Genomic DNA, 21,930 nt, shown 5'->3' with positions numbered 1-21,930 from the left:
CCATAACACTACTCCTAACTCAGGAACTCATTATCTCTCTAACAAATGCCCTGATACTACTCCTAACTCAGGCACTGACACTCTACCTAATTAAGGCCTTGAAATACTCTTAACTGAGACACTGACACTGTCCCTAACTTAGGCCATCACAATAATCCTAACTCACGCACTGGCACTGTCCCTCAAAAAGGTCCTTACTCTACTCCTAACTCAGGCCATGACACTATTCCTAACTCAGGCAAGGACACTCGCCCTTACTAACGCCATGAAACTACTCCTAACTCAGGAACTGACACTATACTTAACTGAGGCCTTGACATACTCTTAATTCTGGGAGTGACACTGTCCCTAACTAAGTCCCTGACACGACACCGAACTCAGCCCGTGACAATACTCCGAAATCAGGCAATGACAGTTTCCCTAAGACCATGACACTACTCTTAACTCATGGAATGACACTCTACCTAACTAAGGCGCTGTTACTACTCCTAAATAAGGCACTGACACTCTCCCTAACTAAGTGTCTGAAACTACTCGCAACTCAGGCACTGAAATTGTCCCTACCTGTAGCCGTGACACTTATCCTAACTCAAGAATTGACACTGTCCCTAAGTAAGGACCTGATACTACTCCCAACATAGGCCATGACATGGTCGGTAACTTAGGCCCTGTTTCTACTCCTAAATCAGGGACTGACACAATACCTAATGAAGGCACTGATGCTATTCATAACTCCGGCCTTGACACTGTCCCTAACTAAGGCCGTCACACTACTCCTAACACAGGCCCAACACTACTGGTAACTCAGGCACTGACTCTGTCCTAAACTAAGGCTCTAACCTTACTCCCAACTCAGGCACTGACACTGTCCCTAACTAAGGCCCTGACTCTACTCCTAAATAAGACACTGACACTTTCCCTAACTAAGGCCCCGACACTACTCCTAGTTCACGCACCGAATCTGTCCCTAAAAATGGCCCTCATATTACTCCTAACTCTGGCCCTATCTCTACTCCTAACACACGTACTGACACTGTGCCTAACAAAGGTCCTGACACTACTCCTAACTGAGGCACCGACACTGTCCCTAACTAAGACCAGGATGCTACTCCCAACTCAGGAACGGACACTGTCCCTAACTGAAGCTGTGACACTAACCCAAACTCGGGCACTCACACTCTGTCTAACTAAGGCCTTGACAATACTCTAAACTGAGGCACTGACACTGTCCCTAAGGCCCTCACACTACACATAACTCAGGCCATAACAGTACTCCTAACTCAGGAAGTGACTTTCTCCCTAACAACGGCCCTGACACTACTGCTAATTCAGGCACTGACACTCAACCTAACTAAGGCCTTCACATACTCTTAACTGAGGCACTGACACTGTCCCTAATGCCCTCACATTACTCCTAACTCAGGCCATAACACTACTCCTAACTCAGGCATTAACATTGTCCCTAACTAAAGCCATGGACTTACTCCAAACTCAGGGACTGACACTATCCCTAAATAAGGCTCTGACACTACTACTAACTCAGGCCGTGACAGTACTCCTAATTCAGGCTCTGACACTCTCCCTGAAAATGGCATAGAGTATACTCTTACCCTAGGCACTGACTATGTCCATAACTAAAGCTCTAACACTACTACTAACTCAGGCAGTAACAACGTCCCTAATTGAGACCCTGGCAAAACTACACTCTCAGGGACTGGCACTGTCCCTAACTAAGGCCCTTACGCTGCTCCCAACTCAGCCAGTGACACTACTCCTAACTTAGGCAAGGACAGTTTCCCTTACAAAGGCCATGAAACTACTCCTAACTCAGGAACTGACACTTAGTACCTAAGGCATTGACATACTCTTAACTGAGGCACTGACACTGTAACTAACTAAGGCCCTGGCACTACTCCTAACTCAGCACGTGACACTACTTCTAACTCAGGCAATGACAGTGTCCTTAGCTAAGGCCATGACACTACTCCTAACTCAAGCCATAACACTACTCCTAACTCAGGAACTGACTTTCTTCCTAACAAAGGCCCTGATATTACTCCTAACTCAGGCACTGACAGTCTACCTAACTAAGGCCTTGAAATACTCTTAACTGAGGCACTGACACTGTCGCTAAGGCCCTCACACTACTGCTACCTCAGGCCATAACACTACTCTGAACTCAGGCACTGAAACTCTCCCTAACTAAAGCTCGGACACTACTAGTAACTGAGGCACAGGCACTATCCCTAACTAACACCAGGATGCTACTCACAACTTGGGAACGGACACTGTCCCTAACTAAAGCCATGAGACTAATCCTAAATCAGGAACTCACACTCTGCCTAACTAAGGCCTTGACAATACTCTTAACTGAGGCACTGGCACTGTCCCTAACTAAGGCCTTCAAACTACTCCTAACTCAGGCCATAACACTACTCCTAAATCAGGAACTGACTTTCTCCCTAACAAAGGGCCTGATATTACTCCTAAATCAGGCACTGACATTCTACCTAAATAAGACCTTGACATACTCTTAAATGAGGCACTGATACTGTCCCTAAATAAGGCCCTTACACTACTGCTAACTCAGGCCATAACACTACTCCTAACTCAGGCACTGACACTGTCCCTAAATAAGTCCTTGACACTACAACCAACGGAGGCACTGACATTCTCCTTAACTAAAGCCGTGACACTAATCTTAACTCAGGCATTGACACGGTCCCTAACTAAGGGTCTGAAACTACTCGCAACTCAGGCATTGACACTGTCGTTAATTAAGGACCTGACATTACTCCCATCTCAGGCACTCACACTCTGCCAATCTGAGGCCTTGACAATAATCTTAACTGAGGCACTGACACTGTCCCTAACTAAGGCCTTCACACTATTCCAAACTCAGGCCATAACAGTGTTCCTAAATAAGGAACACAATTTTTCCCTTACAGACCCTGATACTACTCCTAACTCAGGCACTGACACTCTACGTAATTGAGGCCTTGAAATACTCTTAACTGAGGCACTGACACTCTCCCTAAGGCCCTCACATTACTCCTAACTCAGACCATAACACTACTCCTAACTCAGGCACTGACACTGGCCCTAACTAAGGCCATATCAATACTCCTTACTCTGAAACTGACACTCTACCTAACTAAGGCGCTGATATTACTGCTAAATCAGGCACTGACACTCTCCCTAACTAAGGCCTGGACACTATTACTAAATCAGCAGTGACACTTTCCCTAACTAAGTCTGTGACACTACTCGCAACTCAGGCACTGACGCTCTCCTTATCTAAAGCCGTGACACTACTCCTATCTCTGGCATTGACACTGTCCTTAACTAATGGCCTGAAACTACTCAAAACTCAGTCACTGACACTGTCCCTAACTAAAGCCGTGACACTACTCCTATCTCAAGAATTGACACTACTCTAAGTAAGGGCCTGAAACTTCTCCCAACACAGGGACTGACACTATCCTTAACTAAGGACCTGATACTACTCCCAATGTAGGAAGTGACATGGTCTGTAACTTAGGCCCTGTTTCTATTCCTAAATCAGGCCCTGATAATATATCTTATGAAGGTACCAATGCTACTCAGAACTCAGCCCATGACACTAATCCTAACTCAGGTATTGACACTGTCCCTAACTAAGGGACTGAAACTACTCGCAACTCAGGCACTAACATTGTCCTTAACTAAGGACCTGACATTAATCTCATCTCAGGCCCTCATACTCTGACTAACCAAAGCCTTGATAATACTCTAAACTGAGGTACTGACACTGTCCCTAACTAAGGCCTTCACAGTACTCCTAATTCAGGCCATAACACTACTCCTAACTCAGGAACTGACATTCTCCCTAACAAAGGATCTGATACTACTCTTAACACAGGCACTGACACAATACTTAACTAAGGCCTTGACATACTCTTAACTGAGGCACTGAAACTGTCGCTAAAGGCCTCACACTACTCTAAATTCAGGCCATAACACTACATCTATCTCAAGCACTCACACTGTTTCTAACTAAGGGCCTGACACTACTACTAACTAAGGCACAAACATTGTCCCTAAGAAAGACCCTCAAAATACTTCTAACTCAGTTCTTAATGCTACTCCTAACTCAGGCACTCATACTCTGCCAATCTAAGACCTTGACAATAATCTTAATTGAGGCAATGACACTGCCCCTAACTAAGGCCTTCACACAACTCCAAACGGAGGCCATAACATTACACCTATCGCAAGCACTGACATTGTCCCTAACTAAGTGCCTGACACTACTACTAACTAAGGCACAGACAGTGTCCCTATGACCGGGAAGCTACTCACAACTCGGGAACGGACACTATCCCTAAGTAAAGCCGTGACATTAATCCTAACTCAGGCACTCACATGCTGCCTCACTAATGCCTTGACAATACTCTTAATGGCGACACTGACACTGTCCCTAACAAAGGCCTTCACACTACTCCTAACTCAGGTCATAACATTACTCCTAAGTCCAGTCTTAACACTACTACTAACTCAGGAACTGACTTTCTCCCTAAGAAGGCCCTGATACTACTCCTAACTTAGGAACAGACATTCTAATTAATTAAGGTCCTGACATACACTTAACTGAGGCACTGACACTGTTCCTAAGGCACTCACACTACTCCTAACTCAGGCCATTACACTATTACTAACTCAGGCACTGACACTGTCCCTAAATAAGGCCCTGACACTACTATTAATGAAGGCACAGGCACTGTCGCTAACTAAGAACAAGAGGCTATTCACAACTCGGGAACGAACACTGTCCCTAACGAAACCTGTGAAACTATTCCTAATTCAGGAACTCACACTCTGCCTAACTAAGGCCTTGACAATACTCTTAATTGAGGCAGTGACACTCTCCCTAACTAAGGCCTTCACACTACTCCTAACTCAGACCATAACACTACTCCTAACTCAGACACTGACACTGTCCCTCACTAAGACCAGGACGCTACTCATAATTCGAGAACAGACACTGTCCCTAACTAAACCCGTTACACTAATCCTAACACACGCACTCACACTCTGCCTCCTTAAGGCCTTCAAAACACTCTTAACTGAGGCACTGACACTGTCCCTAACTAAGACCTTCACACTACTCTTAACTCAGGCCATAACACTACTCCTAAATAAGGAACACACTTTCTCCCTAAAAAAGGCCGTGATAGTACTCCTAACTCAGGCACTGACACTCTACCTAACGGAGGCCTTGACATACTCTTAATTGAGGCAGTGACACTCTCCCTAACTAAGGCCTTCACACTACTCGTAACTCAGACCATAACACTACTACTAATTCGGGCACTGACACTGTCCCTAACTAAGGCCCTGAGACTCTAACAACTGAGGCACAGACACTGTCCCTAACTAAGACCAGGACACCACTCACAATTCGGGAACAGACACTGTCCCTAACTAAACACTTTACACTAATCCTAACACAGACGCTCACACTCTGCCTCACTAAGGCCTTGAAAATACTCTTAACTGAGGCACTGACACTATTCCTGACTAAGGCCTTCACACTACTCCTAACTCACTACTCCTAACAAAATGACACTGGTGTTAACTAAGGCCCTGAACCAATTACTAAATAAGGCATAGACACTGTCCTTAAGAAAGACCCTCACACTACTCCTAATTCAGGTCTTAACGCTACTCTTAACTCAGGCACTGACACTGTCCCTAACTAAGGCTATGGCACTACTCCTAACACAGGCACTGACACTACTACTCACTAAGGCACAGAGTCCCTAACTAAGACCGCAACGCTACTCACAAATCAGGAAAGGACACTGTCCCTAACTAAAGCCGTGACACTCATCCTAACTCAGTCACACACACGGTGCCTCACTAAGGCCTTGACAAAACTCTTAATTGCGGCACTGACACTGTCCCCAACTAAGGCCTTCACACTACTCCTAACTCAGGCCATAACACTACTCCTAACTCAGAACTGACATTCTCCCTAAAAAGTCTCTGATACTACTCCTCACTCAGGCACTGATGCTAACAAAGGCCCTGACACTACTACTACCTGAGGCACAGACACTGTCCGTAAGTAAGACCAGGACGGTACTCAGAGCTCTGGAATGGACACTGTCCCTAACTAAAGCCATGACACTAATCCTAACTCAGGCATTCACACTCAGCCTCCCTAAGGCCTTGACAACACACTTAACTGAGACATTGACACTGTCCTTACTAAGGCCTTCACACTACTCCTAACTCAGGCCATAAAACTACTCCTAATTCAGGAATTGACTTTCTCCCTAAAAAGGCTCTGGTATTAATAACTCAGGCACAGACACTCTACCTAATTAAGGCCCTGACATACTCTTAACTGAGGCAAGAACACTGTTCCTAAGGCACTCACACTACTCTTAACTCAGGCCATAACACTACTCTTAACTCAGGCACTGACAATGTCCCTAGCTAAAGCCCTGACACTACTATTAACTGAGGCACAGACACGGTCCCTAACTAAGAACAGGATGCTATTCACAACTCGACAACGAACATTTTCCCTAACAAAACCAGTGAAAATAATTCTAACTCAGGCACTCAACCTCTGCGTAACTAAGGCCTTGACAATATTCTTAATGGAGGCACTGATACTGTTCTGAACTAAGACCTTTACACTACTCTTAACTCAGGCCATAACAATACTCCTATCTCAGGCACTGACACTGTCCCTAACTAAGGTCTTCACACTACTCCAAACTCAGGCCATAACACTACTGCTACCTCAGGAACTAACATTCTCCCAAAAAAGGCCCTGATACTACTCCTAACTCAGGTACAGACACTCTACCTAACTAAGGCCTTGACATACACTTAACTGGGGCACTCACAATGTCCCTTACTAAGACCAGGACGCTACTCACAACTCAGATAGGGACACTGTCCCAAACTAAAGCCGTGACACTAATCCTAACTCATGCACTCACACTCAGCCTCCCTAAGGCCTTGACAAGACTCTTCAAACAGGTACTGACACTGTTCCTAACTAAGACTTTTACACTACTCCTAACTCAGGACATAACACTACTACTAACTCAGGTATTGACACTGTCCCTAACTAAGTCCCAGAGACTACCAAAAACTGAGGCATAGACACTGTCCCTAACTAAGACCAGGATGCTATGCACAACTCGGTAACAGACACAGTCCCTAACTAAACCCATTACACTAATTCTAACACAGGCACTCACACTCTGCCTCACTAAAGCTTTGAAAATACTCTTAACTGAGGCACTGAAACTATCCCTAACTAAGGCCTTCACATTACTCCTAAATCAGGCCATAACACTATACCTAACTCGGAACTGACTTTCTCCCTAAAAAGGAACTGATACTACCCCTCATTCAGGCACTGACACTGTCCCTAACTAAGGCCCTGACACGACTATTAACTGAGGCACTGACACTGTTCGTAAGGCATTCACACTTCTCCAAACTCAGGCCATAACACTACTCCTAACTCAGGCACTGACAATGTTGGTAGCTAAGGCCCTGACACTACTATTAACTAAGGCACAGAGATTGTCCCTAACTAAGACCAAGATGCTATTCACAACTCCAGAACGAACATTGTCCTTAACGAAACCCGTGAAACTAATCCTAACTCAGGCACTCAACTTCTGCGCAATTAAGGCCTTGGCAATATTCTTAACGGACGCACTGACACTGCTTCTAACTAAGACCTTTACAGTACTCCTAAATCAGGCCTTAACACTACTCCTAACTCAGGCACTGACCATGTCCCTAACTAAGACCATCACGCTACTCACAACTCGAGAACAGACACTGTCCCTAACTAAACCTGTTACACTAATCCTAGCACAGGCACTCACACTCTGCCTCACTAAGGCCTTGAAAATACTCTTAACTGAGGCACTGACACTTTCCCTAACTAAGGCCTTCATACTAATCTTAACTCAGGCCATAACACTACTCCTAAATAAGGAATATACTTTCTCCCTAACAAAGGACCTGATACTACTCCTAACTCAGGCACTGACACTCTACCTAATTGAGGCCTTGTCATACTCTTAACTGAGGCACTGACACTCTCCCTGACTAAGGCCTTCACACTACTCCTAACTCAGGCCATAACACTACTCCTATCTCAGGCACTGACACTGGCACTAACTAAGGCCTTGACCCTGCTACTAAAGAAGGCACAGACACTGTCCTTATTAAAAACCCTCATACTACTCCTACTTCAGGTCTTAATGATACACCTAACACAGGCACTGACACTGTCCCAAACTAAGGCCATGGCACTACTCCTAACACAGGCACTGACACTATCCCTAAATAAGGCCGTGACACTACTACTAACTCAAGTCGTGATTCTATCCCAACTCACATCATAACACAATTCCTAACTAAGGTACTGACACTGTCCCTAACTCAGGCCATGACACTACTCCTAACTCAGGCACTGACACTGTCCCTCATAAGATCAGGACGCTACCCCCAGCTCGTGAACGGACACTGTCCCTAACTAAAGCCATGACACTAATCCTAACTGACGCACTGACACTCTGCCTAACTAAGGCCCGGACACTATTCCTAACTCAGCACTGAAACTGTCCTTAATTAAGTCCATAGTACTACTACCAACTTAGGCACTGACACTCTCCTTAACTAAATCCGTGACACTACTGTTAACACAGGAATTGACAATGTCCTTAAATTAGGGTCTGAAACTACTTGCAACTCAGGCACTGACACAGTCCTTATCTAAGGACCTGACATTACTCCCATCTCAGGCACTCACACTCTGCCAGTCTATGGCCTTGACAATACTCTTAACTGAGGCACTGACACTATCCCTAACTAAGGCCTTGACACTACTCCAAACTCAGGCCATAACATTAATGCAACATCAGGAATGAGTTTCTCCCTAAAAAACGCCCAGATACTACTCCTAACGCAGGCATAGACACTCTACCTAACAAAGGCCTTGACATACTCTTAACTAAGGCACTGACAATGTCCCTAAGGCCCTCACAAAACTCTTAATTCAGGCCATAACACTACACCTATTGCAAGCACTGACATTGTCCCTAACTAAGGCCCTGACACTACTAATAATTAAGGCACAGGCAGAGTCCCTAATTAAGACTGCGATGCTACTCATAACTCGGGAATGGACACTGTCCCTAACTGAAGCCGTGACACTAATCCTAACTCAGACACACACACTCTGCCTCACTAAGGCCTCGACAATACTCTGAATTGTGGAACTGACACTGTCCCTAACTAATGCCTTCACACTACTCCTAACTCAGGCAATAACACTACTCCTAACTGAGACTGACTTTCTCCATAAAAAGGCCCTGGTACTACTCATCACACAGGCAGTGACACTGTCCCTAATTAAGACCAGGACGTTACTCACAACTCGGGAATGGAAACTGTCCCTAACAAAAGCCATGACACTAATCCTAACTCAGGCACTCACACTCAGCCTCCCTAAGACCTTGACAATACGCTTAACTGAGGCACTGACACTGTCCCTAACTAAGGCCTTCACACTACTCCTAACTCAGGCCATAAAACTCCTCCTAATTCAGTAACTGACTTTCTCCCTAAAAAGGCCCTAATACTACTTCTAACTCAGGCACAGACACTCTACCTAATTAAGGCACTGACATACTCTTAACTGAGGCACTGACACTGTTCGTAAGGCACTCACACTACTCCTAACTCAGGCCATAACACTACTCCTGACTCAGGCACTGACAATGTCCCTAGCTAAGGCCCTGACACTACTATTAACTAAAGCACAGAGATTGTCCCTAACTAAGACCAGAATGCTATTCACAACTCGGGAACGAACATTGTCCCTAGTGAAACCCGTGGAAATAATCCTAACATAGGCACTCACCCTCTGTGTGATTAAGGCCATGAAAATACTCTTAACGGAGGCACTGACACTGCTCCTAACTAAGACCTTTACACTACTCCTAACACAGGCCATAACACTACTCCTAACTCAGGAACTGACCATGTCCCTAACTAAGACAAGGACACTACTCACAACTCGATTACAGACACTGTCTCTAACTAAACCTGTTACACAAATCCGAACACAGGCACTCACATTCTGCCTCACTAAGGTCTTGAAAATACTCTTAACTGAGGCACTGACACTGTCCCTAACTAAGGCCTTCACACTACTCTTAACTCAGGCCATAACAGTATTCCTAAATTAGGAACACACTTTCTCCCTATCCAAGGCCCTGATACTACACCTAACTCAGGCACTGACACTCTACCTAATTGAGACCTTGACATACTCTTAACTGAGACACTGACACTTTCCCTAACTAAGGCCGTCACACTACTGCTAACTCAGGCCATAACACTACTCCTAACTCAGGCACTGACACTGTCCCTCACAAAGGCCCTGAGACTACTAAAAACTGAGGCACAGACACTGTCCCTAAATAAGACCAGGACACTACTTCCAATTCGGGAACGGTCACTGTCCCTAACTAAACACGTTACACTAATCCTAACATAGGCAGTCACACTCTGCCTCACTAAGATGTTGAAAATTCTCTTAACTGAGGCACTGACACTGTTCCTAATTAAGCCCTTCACACTACTCTTAACTCAGGACATAACACTACTCCTAAATAAGGAAAACACTTTCTCCCTAACAAAGGTCCTGATACTACTCCTCACTCAGGCACTGACACTCTACCTAACTAAGGCCTTGACATACTCTTAACTGACGCTCTGACAATGTCCCTAAGGCCCTCACATTACTCTTAACTCAGGGCATAACACTCCATCTATCGCAAGCACTGATATATTCCCTAACTATTGCCCTGGCACTACTGCTAACTAAAGCACAGACAGTGTCACTAACTAAGACTGCGACGCTACTCACAACCCGGGAAAGGAGAGTGTCCCTAACTAAAGCCGTGACACTAATCGTCACTGAGGCACACACACTCTGCCTCACTAAGGCCTTGACAATACTCGGAACTGTGACACTGACACTGTCCCTAACTAAGGCCTTCACACTACTCCTAACCCTGGCCATAACACTACTCCTAACTCAGAACTGACTTTCTCCCTAAAAAGGTCCTGATACTACTCCTCACTCAGGCACTGACACTGTCCCTAACTAAGGCCCTGAGACTACTGAAAACTGAGGCACTGATACTCTCCTTAACTAAGACCAGGACACTACTCACAACTCGAGAGCAGACACTGTCCCTAACTAAACCCGTTACACTAATCCTAACACAGGCACTTACACTCTGCCTCACTACAGCCTTGAAAATACTCTTAACTGAGGCATTGACACTCTCCCTAACTAAGGCCCTCCTAGTACTCCTAATATTGGCCATAACACTACACCTAGCTCAGGCACTGACACTGGCCCTGACTAAGACCCGGACACTACTACTAAGTAAGGCACAGATCCTGACCCTAAGAAAGGCCCTCACACTATTCCTAACTCCGGTCTTAACACTACTCCTAACTCAGACACTGACACTGTCCCTAACTAAGGCCTTGACCCTGCTACTAAAGAAGGCACAGACACTGTCCTTAATAAAAACCCTCATACTACTCCTAATTCAGGTCTTAATGATACACCTAACACAGGCACTGACACTGTCCCAAACTAAGGCCATGGCACTACTCCTAACACAGGCACTGACACTATCCCTAAATAAGGCCGTGACACTACTACTAACTCAAGTCGTGATTCTACCCCAACTCACATCATAACACAATTCCTAACTAAGGTACTAACACTGTCACTAACTCAGGCCATGACACTACTCCTAACTCAGGCACTGACACTGTCCCTCATAAGACCAGGACGCTACCTCCAGCTCGTGAAAGGACACTGTCCCAAACTAAAGCCATGACACTAATCCTAACTGATGCACTGACACTCTGCCTAACTAAGGCCTGGACACTATTCCTAACTCAGCACTGAAACTGTCCTTAATTAAGTCCATATTACTACTACCAACTTAGGCACTGACACTCTCCTTAACTAAATCCGTGACACTACTGTTAACACAGGAATTGACAATGTCCTTAAATTAGGGTCTGAAACTACTTGCAACTCAGGCACTGACACAGTCCTTATCTAAGGACCTGACATTACTCCTATCTCAGGCACTCACACTCTGCCAGTCTATGGCCTTGACAATACTCTTAACTGAGGCACTGACACTATCCCTAACACTGCTTCTAACTCAGAACTGACTTTCTCCCTAAAAAGGCCCTGATACTACTCACACAGGCACTGACACTGTCTCTAACTATGACCTAACTATGACCAGGACGCTACTCACAACTCGGGAATGGACACTGTCTCTAACTAAAGCCGTGACACTAATCCTAACTCAGGCACTCACACTCAGCCTCCCTAAGGCCTTGACACTACTCCAAACTCAGGCCATAACATTAATGTAACAACAGGAACTGACTTTCTCCCTACAAAAGGCCCAGATACTACTCCTAAGTCAGGCATAGACACTCTACCTAACAAAGACCTTGACATACTCTTAACTGAGGCACTGACAATGTCCCTAAGGCTCTCACAAAACTCTTAACACAGGCCATAACACTACACCTATTGCAAGCACTGACATTGTCCCTAACTAAGGCCCTGACACTACTAATAATTAAGGCACAGGCAGAGTCCCTAATTAAGACCGCGATACTACTCACAACTCGGGAATGGACAATGTCCCTAACTAAAGCCGTGACACTAATCTTAACTCAGGCAAACACACTCTTCCTTACTAAGGCCTTGGCAATACTCTTAACCGTCGAACTGACACTGTCCCTAAATAACGCCTTCACACTACTGCTAACTCAGGCAATAACACTGCTCCTAACTCAGAACTGACTTTCTCCCTAAAAAGGCCCCGATACTACTCCTCACACAGGCACTGACACTGTCCCTAACTATGACCAGGACGCTACTCACAACTCGGGAATAGACACTGTCCCTAACTAAAGCCGTGACACTAATCCTAACTCAGGCACTCACACTCAGCCTCCCTAAGACCTTGACAATACTCTTAACAGAGGCACTGACACTGTCCCTAACTAAGGCCTTCACACTACTCCTAACTCAGGCCATAGAACTCCTCCTATTCAGTAACTGACTTTCTCCCTAAAAAGGCCCTGATACTACTTCTAACTCAGGCACAGACACTCTACCTAATTAAGGCACTGACATACTCTTAACTGAGGCACTGACACTGTTCGTAAGGCACTCACACTACTCCTAACTCAGGCCATAACACTACTCCTGACTCAGGCACTGACAATGTCCCTAGCTAAGGCCCTGACACTACTATTAACTAAGGCACAGAGATTGTCCCTAACTAGGACCAGCACGCTATTCAGAATTCGAGAACAGACACTGTGCCTAACTAAACCCGTTACACTAATCCTAACACAGGCACTCACACTCTGCCTCACTAAAGCTTTGAAAATACTCTTAACTGAGACACTGAAACTATCCCTATCTAAGGTCTTCACATTACTCCTAACTCAGGCCATAACACTATTCCTAACTCGGAACTGACTTTCTCCCTAAAAAGGAACTGTTACTGCCCCTCATTCAGGCACTGACACTGTCCCTAACTAAGGCCCTGACACTACTATTAACTGAGGCACTGACACTGTTCATAGGGCATTCACACTTCTCCAAACTCAGGCCATAACACTACTCCTAACTTAGGCACTGACAATGTTGGTAACTAAGGCCCTGACACAACTATAAACTAAGGCACAGAGATTGTCCCTAACTAAGAACAAGGTGCTATTCACAACTCCGGAATGAACATTGTCCCTAACGAAACCCGTGAAACTAATCCTAACTCAGGCACTCAACTTCTGCGTAATTAAGGCCTTGGCAATATTTTTAACGGACGCACTGACACTGCTCCTAACTAAGACCTTTACAGTACTCCTAAATCAGGCCTTAACACTACTCCGAATTCATGCACTGCCCATGTCCCTAACTAAGACCAGTACGCTACTCACAACTCGAGAACAGACACTGTCCATAACTAAACCTGTTACACTAATCCTAGCACAGGCACTCACACTCTGCCTCACTAAGGCCTTGAAAATACTCTTAACTGAGGCACTGACACTTTCCCTAAGGCCTTCAAACTAATCTTAACTCAGACCATAACGCTACTCCTAAATAAGGAAAACACTTTCTCACTATCAAAGGACCTGATACTACGCCTAACTCAGGCACTGACACTCTACCTAATTGAGGCCTTGTCCTACTCTTAACTGAGGCACTGACACTCTCCCTGACTAAGGCCTTCACACTACTCCTAACTCAGGCCATAACACTACTCCTATCTCAAGCACTGACACTGGCACTAACTAAGGCCTTGACCCTGCTACTAAAGAAGGCACAGACACTGTCCTTAATAAAAACCCTCATACTACTCCTACTTCAGGTCTTAATGATACACCTAACACAGGCACTGACACTGTCCCAAACTAAGGCCATGACACTACTCCTAACACAGGCACTGACACTATCCCTAAATAAGGCCATGACACTACTACTAACTCAAGTCGTGATTCTATCCCAACTCACATCATAACACAATTCCTAACTAAGGTACTAACACTGTCCCTAACTAAGGCCATGACACTACTCCTATCACAGGCACTGACACTGTCCTCATAAGACCAGTATGCTACTCCCAAGTCGTGAACGGACACTGTACCTAACTAAAGCCATGACACTAATCCTAACTCACGCACTGACACTCTGCCTAACTAAGGCCCAGAGAGTATTCCTAACTCAGCACTGAAACTGTCCCTAAATAAGTCACTGATACTGCTACCATCTCAGGCACTGACCCTCTCCTTAACTAAATCCGTGACCCTACTGTTAACTCAGGCATGACATTGTCCCTAACTTAGGTCCTGAAACTCCTTGCAACTCTGCTCTGACACAGTCCTTAACTAAGGACCTGACATTACTCCCATCTCAGGCACTCACCCTCTGCCTCACTAAGGCCTTGACAGTACTCTTAACTGAGGCACTGACACTGTCCCTAACTAAGGCCTTCACACTACTCCAAACTCAGGCCATAACACTACTGCTATCTCAGGAACTGACTTTCTCTCTAAAAAAGGCCCTGATACTACTCCTAAATCAGGCACTGACACTCTGCCTAACTAAGGCCTTGACATACTCTTAACTGAGGCACTGGCAATGTCCCTAAGTCCCTAACATTATTCTTAACTCAGGCCATAACACTATACCAATCACAAGCACTGACACTGTCCCTACTTAAGGCCCTGACACTACTACTAACTGAGGCACAGACACTCTCCCTAGCTAAGACCAGGACACTACTCACAACTCGGGAAATATCATTGTGCCTAACTAAAGCCGTGCCACTAATCCTAACACAGGCACTCACACTCTGCGTCACTATGGCCTTGAAAATACTCTTAACTGAGGCACTGACACTGTCTCTAACTAAGGCCTTTACACTACTCTTAACTCAGGCTATAACACTACTCCTAAATAAGGAAAACGTTTTCTCCCTAACAAAGGCCCTGATACTACTCCTAACTGGCTCACTGACACTCTACCAAATTGAGGCCTTGACATACTCTTAACTGAGGCACTGACACTCTCCCTAACTAAGGCCTTCACACTACTCCTAACTCAGGCCACAACACTACTCCTAACTCAGGCACTGACACTGGCACTAAGTACGGCCCTGACACTATTAATAAATAAGGTACAGACACTGTCCTTAAGAAAGGCCCTCACACTACTCCTAACTCAAGTCTTAATGCTACTCCTAACTCAGGCACTGACACTGTCCCTAACTAAGGCCATGGCACTACTCCTAACACAGGCACTGACACTATCCCTAAATAAGGCCCTGACACTTCTACTAACTCAGGTGGTGACACTACCCCAACTCAGGTCATAATACTATTCCTAACTCAGCTACTGACACTGTCTCTAACTCAGGCCATGACACTACTCCTAACTCAGGCACTGACACTGTCCCTCATAAGACCAGGACGCTACTCCCAGCTTGTGAATGGACACTGTACCTAACTAAATCTATGACACTAATCCTAACTCACGCATTGACACTCTGCCTAACTAAGGCCCAGACACTATTCCTAACTCAGTACTGAAACTGTCCCTAACTAAGTCCGTGATACTACTACCAACTTAGGCACTGACACTCTCCGTAACTAAATCCCTGACATTACTGTTAACTCAGGCATTGACACTGTCCCTAAGGCCTTCACACTACTCCTACCTCAGGCCATAACACTACTTCTAACTCATTTATTGACACTTTCCCTTAGTAAGACCCTGACACTACAAGTAAATACGGCACAGACACTGTCCTTCAGAAAGGCCTTCACACTACTCCTAACTCAGGTCTTAGCGCTACTCCTAACTCAGGCACTGACACTGTCCCTAACTAAGTCCAGGATGCTACTCTCAACTCGTTAATGGACCCTCTCCCTAACTAAAGCCATGACGGCAATCCTAACTCACGGCCTGACACTCTGCCTAAGACCCAGACAGTATTTCAAACTCAGTACTGAGACTGTCCCTAACTAACTCCGTGATACTACTACCAACCCAGGCATGGACACTCTCCTTAACTAAAGCCGTGACACTACATTTAACTCAGGCATTGACACTGTCTATAAATAAGGGCCTGAAACTTCTCACAACTCTGGCATTGGCACTGTCCTTAACTAAGGACCTGACATTACTCCAGTCTCAGGCATTCACACACTTCCTAACTAAGGTCTTGACAGTACTTTTAACTTAGGCACTGAGACTGTACTTAAGACCCTCACACTACTCCTAACACAGGCTATATAACTACTCCTAACCCAGGCACTGAATCTGTCCCTAACTAATGCCCTGACACTACTACAAACTAAGGCACAGACACTATCCTTAGCTAAGACCTGGATGCTACTCACAATCCGGGAATGTACACTGTCCCTAACTAAATCCGTGACACTAATACTATCTCAGGCACTCACCCTCTGCCTCACTAAGGCCTTGACAGTACTCTTAACTGAGGCACTGACACTTGTCCCTAAGACCCTCACACCACACCTAACTCAGGCAATGACAATGTCCTTAAATAAGGTGATGACCCTACTTCTAACTCAAGCCTGAACACTATTCCTAACTCAGGAACTGGTTTCTCCCTAATAAAGGCCCTGATACTAATAACTCAGGCACTGACATTCTACCTAACTGAGGACTTGACATACTCTTAACTGAGGAACTGACACTGTCCCTAATGCCCTCACACTACTCCTCACTCAGGCCATAACACTACTCCTAACTCAAGAAATGACACTTGTCCTAACTAAGGCCCTGACACTATTACTTAATAAGGCACAGACACTGTCCCTAAGAAAGGCCCTCACACTACTCCTAACTCAGGTGTTAACACTACTCCTAACTCAGGCACTGACACTGTCCCTATTTAAGGCCATGGCACTACTCCAAATTCAGGGACTGACACTATACCTAAATAAGGCCCTGACACTACTACTAACTCAGGCTGTGACACTACTCCACTCAGGCCATAATATTATTCCTACCTCAGGTACTGACACTGTCCCTATCTAAGGCCCTTACACTAGTCCCAACACCGGCCATGACACTACTCCTAACTCAGGCATTGACACTGTCCCTACATAAGACCAGGATGCTACTGCCGACTCGTGAACGGACACTGTAGCTAACTAAAGTCGTGACACTAAGCCTAACTCACACACTGACACTCTGCCTAACTAAGGCCCGGACACTATTCCTAACTCAGCAATGTTACTGTCCCTAACTAAGTCCATGATATTTCTACCAAGGTAGGCACTGACACTCACCTTAACTATAGTAGTAGCAGTAATAGCAGCAGCAGTAGTAGTGGTAGCAGCAATAGCGGTAATAGCAGTAGTACTTGCCATGCACTGGGATAATAGTAGTACTAGTAGCAGGGGTAGTAGTAGTGGCATCAGTAGTAGTATTAGCAGCAGTATTAGTAGTAGCAGTAGTGGTAATAGTAGTTTTATTTGGCATGCAGTGGGCCAGTAGTAGTACTAGTAGCAGCAGCAGTAGTAGCAGCAGTAGTAGTAGTAGCAGCAGTAATGGTAATATTAGAAGTTTTTGCCATGCACTGGGGTAGTAGTAGAAGCTGTAGTAGTAGTGGTAGAAGCAGCAGTAGAAGTGGCAGCAGCAGCAGAAGTAGTAGCAGCAGATTTGTCCTGCAGTGGGCCATAAATAGTAGTAACAGTAGCAGCAATAACAGTAATAGTAGTAATAGTAGTAGTATTTGCCATGCACTGGACTACTAGAAGTAGCAGTAGTAGTAGCAGTAGTAGCAGCAGCAGCACTAGTAGTAATAGTAGTAGCACGACTATGAGTAGTAGCAGTAGTAGTAGCAGTATTAGCAGCAGCAAGAGCAATGGAAGTAATAGTAGTAGTATTTGCCATGCACAGGACTACTAGTAGTAGCATCAGTAATAGTAGCAGCAGTAGTAGTTATAGTAGCAGTATTTGCCATGCACTGGACTACTAGTAGTAGCATTAGTAGTAGCAGTAAAAGCAAAATCAGTAGTATCAGTAAATTTGCCATGCACTGGGATATTAGTCTTGATAGTAGTAGTAACAGTAGTAGAAGCAACAGCAGTAGAAGTAGCAGCAGCAACATTTGTACTAGTAGCAGTTGTAGTAGCAATAGTAGCAGCAGCAGCAGTAGTAGTAATAGTAGTAGTATTCGCCATACACTGGTCTAGTAGTAGTAGTAGTAGCCGCAGCAGCAGTAGAAGAAGCAGCAGAAGTAGTAGGAGCAGCAGCAGTAGGAGGAGCAGAAGTAGTGGTAATAGTAGTAGTATTTGCCATGCACTAGGCTAGTAGTAGTAGTAGCAGTAGCAGTAGCAGCAAGAGCAGTAGTACTAGTAGATTTGCCAGGCACTGGGCTAGTACAATAGATAGTAGTTGTAGCAGGAGTGGCAGCTTCCGAAGTAGTAGTAATAGTCGTAGTGTTTACAATGCACTTGACTACTAGTATTAGCAGTACTAGCAGCAGCAGGTGTAGTAGTAATAGTAGTAGAATTTGCCATACACTGGGCTAGTAGTAGTAGTAGTAGCAGCAGCAGTAAAAGTAGCATCAGCAGTAGTAATAGTAGCTGCAGTAGTGGTAATAGTAATAAAATTTACCATGCACTGGGCTAGTAGTAGTATTAGTAGTGGTAGCAGAAGCAGTAGAAGTGACAGCAGCATCACTAGTATTAGCAGCAGATTTGTCCTGCAGTGGGCCACTCGTAGTAGTAGAAATAGCAGCAATAGCAGTAGTAGAAGAATATTTGCCATGCACTGGGCTAGTAGTTTTAATAGTAGTAGAAGCAGTAGTAGCAACAGCAGCAGTAGTAGTAATTGTGGTAGTATTTGCCATGCACTGGGCTACTAGTAGTAGCAGTAGTAGCAGCAGTAGTAGTAATAGTAGTAGTATTTGCCATGCACTAGACTACTAGTAGTAGCAGTAGTAGTAGCAGTATTAGCAGCAGCAGCAGCAATGGTAAATGTAGTAGTATTTGCTATGCACAGGACTACTAGTTGTAGTAGTAGAAGTAACAGTAATAGCAGCAGCAGCAGGAGTAGTAGTAATACTAGTAGTATTTGCCATGCACAGGACTCATAGTAGTAGTATTAGTAGCATCAGCATTAGAAGTAGTAGCAGCAGAAGTAGCAGCAGCACTACTAGTAGTAATAGCAGTAGTAGTAGCACTACTAGCAGCAGCAGCAGCAGTAGTAGTTATTGTAGTAATATTTGCCATGCACAGCACTACTAGTACTAGCAGTAGTAGTAGTAGCAGCAGCAGAAGCAGTAGTAGTAACAGTAGTAGTATTAGTCATGCCCTGGGCTAGAAGTAGTAGTAGTAGTAACAGCAGCAATAGAATTAGCAGCAAAAGCAGTAGTAGTAGCAACAGTATTGGTAATAGTTGTACCAGTTTGCCATGCACTGGGATAGTAGTTATAGTTGTAGTAGTGGTATCAGCAGCAGTAGTAGTGGCAGTAGCAGCAGAAGCAGTAGCAGCATTAGTAGTAATAGTAGTAGTATTTGCCATGAACTGGACTACAAGAAGTAGCAGTAGTAGAAGCTTCAACAGCAGTACTTGTTATAGTAGTAGTATTTGCCATGTACTGTGCTAGTAGTAAATCTAGTAGCAGCAGCAGTAGTAGTAGCAGCAGTAGTAGTAGTAGCAGCAGTTGTGGTAATACTAGTAGTACTTGCCATGCACTGGGCTAGTAGTAGTTGTAGTCGTAGTGGTAGCAGCAGCAGTAGAAGTGGCAGCAGTGTCAGTAGAAGTAGCAGAAGATTTGACCTGCAGCAGCCCAGTAGTAGCATAAGCATTAGCAGTAATAGGTGTACTACTAGTAAAGTTGCCATACACTGGGCTAGTTGTATTGATACTAGTAGTGGCAGTAGTAGCAGCATCAGCAGTAGTAGTAATAATAGTAATATTTGTCATGCACTGGACTACTAGTCGTAGCAGTAGTAGTAGCAGAAGTAGCAGCAGTAGTAGCAGAAGTAGCAGCAGCAGCAGTAGTGGTAATAGTAGTCGTATTTTCCATACACTGGGATAGTAGTAGTAGTAGTAGCACAAGGAGCAATAGAAGTAGCAACAACAGTAGTAGTAACAGCAGTAGTAGTAGTAGAAGCAGTATTGGTAATAATAGTAGTATTTGCCATGCACTAGGCTAGTAGTAGTAGTAGCAGTAACAGCAAGAGCAGTAATAGTAGTAGATTTTCCAGGCACAAGGCTACTACAATTCATAGTAGTAGTAGCAGTAGTAGCAGCAGCAGCAACAGTAGTAATAGTAGTAGTATTTGCAATGCACTGGACTACTAGTAGTAGCAGTAGTAGCAGAAGCAGGTGTAGTAGTAATGGTAGTAGTATTTGCCATGCACTGGGCTAGTAGTAGTAGTAACACCAGCGGCAGTAGAAGAAGCAGAAGCAGTAGTAATAAGAGCAGTAGTAGTTGTAGAAGCAATATTGGTAATAGTAGTAGTATTTGCCATGCACTAGGCTTGTAGTAGTAGTAGCAGTAGCAGCAAGAACAGTGGTACTAGTAGATTTACCAGGCACTGGGCTAGTAGAATTGATAGTAGTAGTAGCAGTAGTAGCAACAGCAGCAGCAGTAGTAGTAATAGTAGTAGAATTTGAAATACGCTGGACTACTATTAGTAGCAGTAGCAGGTGTAGTAGTAATGGTAGTAGTATTTGCCATGCACTGGGCTAGTAGTAGTAGTAGCAGCAGCAGTAAAAGTAGCAACAGCAGTAGCAATAGTAGCTGCAGTAGTGGTACTACTAGTAGTATTTGCCATGCACTGGGCTTGTAGTAGTATTAGTAGTAACAGCAGAGACAGTAGAAGTAGCAGAAGCAGCAGTAGTAGTGACAAAATATTATCCCAGCAGTGGGCCAGTAGTAGTAGTACAAATAGCAGCAATAGCAGTAGTATTAGTAGATTTGTCAAGAAGTGGGCTAGAAGTATTGATTGTAGTACTAGCAGTAGTAGCAGTAGCAGCAGTAGTAGTAATAGAAGTAGTATTTACCATGCACTGGACTACTAATAGTAGAAGTAGTTGTATCAGTAGTAGCAGCAACAGCAGCAGCATTAGTGATAGTAGTAGTATTTTCCATGCACTGGGCTAGTAGCAGTAGTAGCAGCAGCAGTAGAAGTACCAACAGCAGCAGTAGTAGTAGCAGTAATAGTGGTAATAGTACTAGTATTTGCTATTCACTGGGCTAGTAGTAGTAGTAGTAGAAG

This window comes from Leucopleurus acutus (genome assembly GCF_964270905.1).
Source record: "Leucopleurus acutus genome assembly, chromosome: 14".
In the NCBI taxonomy this organism is placed as follows: domain Eukaryota; kingdom Metazoa; phylum Chordata; class Mammalia; order Artiodactyla; family Delphinidae; genus Leucopleurus; species Leucopleurus acutus.
Note: the sequence above shows the minus strand (reverse complement) of the source record.